Source organism: Budorcas taxicolor, chromosome 22 (assembly GCF_023091745.1).
Source record: "Budorcas taxicolor isolate Tak-1 chromosome 22, Takin1.1, whole genome shotgun sequence".
NCBI classification, from domain to species: Eukaryota; Metazoa; Chordata; class Mammalia; order Artiodactyla; family Bovidae; genus Budorcas; species Budorcas taxicolor.
The window spans coordinates 34,873,378-34,879,377 of NC_068931.1; positions in this window are offsets into that span (position 1 = coordinate 34,873,378).

A 6,000-nucleotide genomic window follows, 5' to 3' on the forward strand; every position below is an offset into this window, starting at 1 on the left:
ACTAGAAGTGAATGTTTTTTAAAAAATATTCCTTTTCCTTTTGACTAATTCCTCTCCCAAATAGTTTCTCCTTTTCACTAGCATGATTTTATCTTCTGTAAAGAAAATTGCTTTTAATTTGGGACCATGAATACAGGGACAAAGATCAGTATAACGATATTAGTTGTTTTGCATTAATATCGCTCAGTTTGGGGTGTCATTGCCCCTTCGCTTTATTGCACAAGCTGTTTTTTTTTTTTTTAAGGGTGAACTCTCTCTCCTCAATTTAGGTTGAGGTTTCCAGGAATGTTTTCCAAATTATCCCACTCCCCTGTGACTTTCCCTACCCTTCGAGGGGCCCATAGTTAAGCCTGGAGGAAAAGGTTAGTTCACAGCACACTAGAGGCTGTTTAAATGGAAAGGAGCTGTTTCGAAACCCTCATTTCTCAACTGTCAGCATTTAAAATATATGGGGCAGTCACAAATGGACTTAAATGGATATAATCTTTTGGAAAGTAACGTGATAATCAGCTTTAATAGCCAGAGAGTTTATTGTGCAACATTACAACACTCACTCCAGTGGTGGCAAACTGTAAAGAATTTATATGACCCACAACAAGGAAATGGTAAACGTCGCACATCCATACAATGGACCATTCTATTGCCGTTAAAAACAGGTTTTTAAGGAATATTTAGTCAATGGGCAAATGTTCATCTTTATGGCATAATCATCTCTGTGGCTGGTGAGATAGGAAGGGCTTGGTTTTCTCTTGTGTGTGTGCTTGAGTTTCTCTATTTTACATGTGTCTAGAATGATCGTGCACTGTTTTCTAAATAAGAAAAAATAAATTCCAGGAATTCAGGAAGGCTGAGTTTGGACCCTCACCCTGAGCATGAAGTCTGGCTGTCAGTGGGTCAGTGGATCAGGCAGCAATATTTATCCAGCACCTACTTTGTGCCAGGCGCAGGGACGAACACTGGGGACACAAAAATGACAAAAATAAACCAAAACAATGCCAATCAGCAGGGGTGGCTGGGCCAAGACACTTAGAGTCCATGGGTCTTTTTTTTTTTTTTTTTGAGATTTCTTTTAAATTTATGTAATCTTTAAAATTGATTTATATCTCTTTTTTTGGCCTCTCCATGCAGTATGTGGGAACTTAGTTCCCCGACCGGGGACTGAACCCATGCCCACTGCATTGGGAATGTGAAGTCTTAACCACTGGACCACCAGGGAAGTCCTCACACGTCTTCATTGTGTGAACAAGTATGGATGCTGGGTGTCCTGTTAGTCAGTTCTAATTGCTGGTACCCTAAGGAAAAGACGCTGGTGTAATAGCAGCTATATTAGTAGCTTTTTAAAATCCAAAATCTAATCAACAGAAAGTCCACTTTATCAAAAATTTCTTTCTCTTATATGCAATTTTTAGGAGAAAAAGATAAATGGTTAAGAAAACATGGTACCATAGAAGGTGATTAGCTCATCTCCCACTGTTCAATGAGAGTCGCTTTTCATACTAATGTAAGATAGTGTCTGATTTTTTCCCCAGCCAAATCTCATTCTCTTTTTATTTATAGCAACTTGACTAATCCTGAACATCTATGGAATGGCCTAAAATGTCTATTTGATTTTAAAGAAAACCTTTCCTTCATCTTTGTATTTGGATTCTTTGAAGAGTGGGGGTCTTGCTACATACAGAAAAGTGAACTAGAACTTCTTTACCATTCTGGATAAACAGAATTCTGTATTTAGAATGCCAGGTCACCCTGAAGAATTCAACTTGAGATAAAAATAACTTTTGTAAATTATATCTGCAAGAAACTTCTGTTTAAATAACTACTATTGTTGTTGCTTGTGAAGAGAAGACTGGATTATTATGGGTGAAAATGTACATAATAATTAGCCAAAAAAGGAACTTCCCGGGTAGTCCAGTGGTGAAGACCCTGATCCCAGTGCAGGGGGCCCCTGGTTCTAGTCAGCAAACTATTCATAGGTCCAGCATGTGGCAAGAAGATCAAGAGTACTGCTTAAGACCAAACACAGCCAAATAAATCAATAAATATTTAATATATTTAAGAAAACACCTGTGGGTTTCACTTTTCTCATCTGTAGAATGGAAGTGGCAATGGCTACTTTCTGATTACAGTGATGACTTAAGGATAAATCATATATTAAAAAGTGCCCCATAATTCCTTGGCAGAACAAACTATAATTGGCTGAACCTCAGAAAAACGGGAGTCAATGCAGGTATGAAGATGCCTCACCAACTCCAAGCCTTTGTCTGTGCACCTCCACTTTTAATGATCTGCATGCTTTTGGATTACAGGAACAACAGAATGAGCAGAGGATAAACATTCTCTTGCTTTTTTTTTTTTTTTTAAGGATAATCTAGGGCTGTATAGGTAAGGAAAATCTATAAAAACTGTCTGAGGTAAGTCACAACTAACATTCATAGTAAGAATAATGAACACAGAAAATCACCATCTGGAAAACACCACAATCATTGCCTAAGGGATGAATCATCACTGAAAGCTAAAATTAGTTGGTGAAAGTATGATAAGAAACAAGATTTCTATTTATTACATAGTCTCAAAGTAGAGCCCTACAATATTTACTAAGGAAAAAGCAGTAACTTTACAGTGGAGGAAACTAACAAACACCACCTTAACCAGACTGATTAAATTTATCATCTCTTATAATGAGATGGATCAACATAACATGCCTCCACGCATAGATGCTCTGAGGACGCAACCTCATTCTGATGGTACAAAAACTTCATGAGGACATACAAGATGACCCAAATTGAGGGTCCCTCTATTAAATCATTGGTCAGTACTTTTCAAACACGTCAAAAGTTGTGGAAAACAAAGGACTGAGAAAGTGATCTAGATTAAAGGAGACAAAGGAGATGCAGGCAGCTACTGCAACCTCTCCTTATTGGATCTGGGGCCAGAAGTCAACAGTGATGTTTGAATCAGGTCTGGAGTTTGGTAAGAGTAACACGTTAGAAATAATGTTTCAATTTTGATCATAGTGCTATGTAAAATGTTAACTTTGGGTGAATCTGGATAAAAGGTATATAGGAATTCTTGTTTCTAATTGTGCGTTTTTTCTTTGTTGTTGTTGTTGTTGTTGTTTGTACATCTGAGGGGGGAAAAAAAAGCTGTCCAAATAGGCAACTAGATTTTTGTTGTTGTTCAGTCACCAAGTCATGCTCAACTCTTTGCAACCTCATGCTGGGCTTCCTTGTCCCAGATAGAAATTTCTTAAAATCATTTTTGTGAAAGTGATACTCAGAGGAAATAAACAGAAATATGACTTGATGTACCATGTCAGGGTGTCTCAAAAGGCCCCTCTTCAGAATTTGAGACAGAGAATTTGAGAAGTGGTTTTCTTTTCCTTTTGCCAAACATAGAATCATGGAATCTCAGTACGGGAGGGAAACTTGGGGGACACTATTGATAAGGAAGAAACTAGCCACAACTTTAATATCCAGCAATAGGGAAATCATTCATTATGCTTCACACACTCCCTGGACTTACATAGCCAGTGAAGGTTGTTCTTATGAGAAATCATACAGCAAAATCATACAGCAAAATGGAAACCTGTCTGCACTATAATTTTATCCCTTTAAAAGTCAGGATGCAAACTACATGTACACTTTCTAAATCTGAGTACCTAAACTATACATCCATGAAGAAAGGCAAAAGAAATACGTGGTGAATTTGGATAAGATGATGGGATTGTGGGGACGTTTTTTCTTTCCCTATTTTCCAAATTTCCTATGATATTTTAAATGTCAAAATATTTTTAGGGAAAAAAAATGAAAAATCTCTTCACTTTGAGCCAAAATTTATCCTCCTCTTGCTTCCCTGGTGGCTCAGAGGTTAAAGCGTCTGCCTGCAATGTGGCAGACCTGGGTTCAATCCCTGGGTTGGGAAGATCCCCTGGAGAAGGAAATGGCAACCCACTCTAGTAATCTTGCCTGGAGAATCCCATGGACGGAGGAGCTTGGTGGGCTACAGTCCATGGGGTCACAAAGAGTCGGACATGACTGAGCGACTTCACTTTCATGGCAAACTCTAAACCTTCTTTCACATGATTGCCTTGCCCATAGTCCCTCAGCCATAGGTACTAGAGACTTTCATTTACACACCAGCCTGACCCAGACACTGGGCCACTCCCCAAGGAGGCAACCTACAAAGAATTTCCTAGGCTCTTCCTGACCTGAATTTGACGTTGGCTCTTTTGTGTTTGGAAGATGAGACCTGGGAAAGCCCATGAGTGTAGCTTTATCTTCCCTGATTACTCCCCCAAATTCACTGGGTTTGTCTCAGTTCCCCCTTTCACTTTCATTCCTCCGTGAGGCTGAAGTTTCACTCCCTCACTTGGTTGGTCCTTGCTGGTCCCCCCCAGCCCCCTGCCTGGTCCTTGCTGGTCCCGTGCCCCCCTCCTCTGAGAGCTGAGCTCTGTTCCCGTGTATTGCTTCACTAGCACTGCTGTAACAAAGCACCACAGGCTGAGTGGCTTAAACCACAGAAATCCATTGTCTCACAGCTCTGGAGGACAGAGTTCCAAGATCAAGGTGTCTGCAGGGCTGGTTCTTCCTGAGGGCCGAGAGGCAGAGCTCTGGTCCAGACCTCTCTCCTTGGCACCAAATGTCCACCTTTTCGTTTTGTCCTTCACATTGTCTTCCCTCTACATGTTTCTCTGCATCCAAATTCCCCTCTCCTTAAAAAGGCTCAGAAGAGTCAAACAGGACTGAGCAACTAAGCACAACACAGTCATTGGATTAGGGCCCACCCTAATCCAGGATGACCTCCATGTAACTTGATTACATCAGCAAAGACCTTATTTCCAAGTAAGGTCACATCCTGAGATTCTGAGGAGTAGTAAGCTTTTCTACATATGAACTTGAGGAAGGGTGAGGGATTTAACCCATAACATCCTGAGGCACTGGTGGACAGTGACTTCAAATAAGATGAGAAGGCCTGAGAGTATCAACAAGCCTCTGGCCTGACACTTTCTAGAGCTCTCAGTGATTTTTTTTTTTTTTTTCCTCTTTTTACCACACAGCTGAGAGGGATCTTGTGGGATCTTAATTTCCCCACCAGGGGCCAAACCTGCACCCTTGGCAGTGAAAGCACAGAGTCCTAACCACTGGACCACCAGAGAATTCCCCACTGATAGTGGATTTTTTATCAGACTCCTTTTTAACAGACTCGTGCTACTTGGCTACAGGGAGTTATTCTGCCTGCTGGAGGGTTATCCCCATTGGATGAGTGACAAGTGTATCTGCCCATCATAAAGAATCTGCTTGTCTGGTCACACGAATTTCAGCATCATATTTATCAATGAAAAAAAAAAGGAATTACTGTTTGATATTCTATAGTCTCAATTGTACATTTTTTAAATCTTTATGAACATATTTTAATTTTTTCACCCACATAGACAATTTTTTTTTTTCTTGATGGAGATGATTAGAATTTCAAGAGGACATTTTTTAAAAGTCTTTTTAAGGAACTGTATGTACCTATTTCAAACACAGAAATGGGCATAGAAAAGTTATGTTCACAAAATCAAGGTCAGATTTTCCATTAAAGTTTTTGAAAGAATTTTATCAAAATATTTAATTCAAATTTGATATTTAATATTTTCCCACTCACCTTCTAAGCAAATGGTGTGTAGTAACTGCTTTTATGTCCTGATCCTCTCCTCATAAATATTCATCTTTATGCTCTTCCACCTAGTTCCTCTGCAACATCCAGGTAAATACACCCAAATAAATATGCTTCTCCGTCTCATAAATATGGGCATATATTTCATTTCATCACTGTACGCCAGTCTTTTTTTAAAAAAAATAGTACTAGTTCTTCATTCTACCAAAATTGGATCTCTTATTATGTACATCTATTTGTAACTTACTTTGTTTACTGAATGTTTTCACATTTTTCTGTGTAAACGTACAAGAAGTTGCTTCATTTCTCTTTTTTTCTAACTTTTTTAAAATTTGTTTTTTT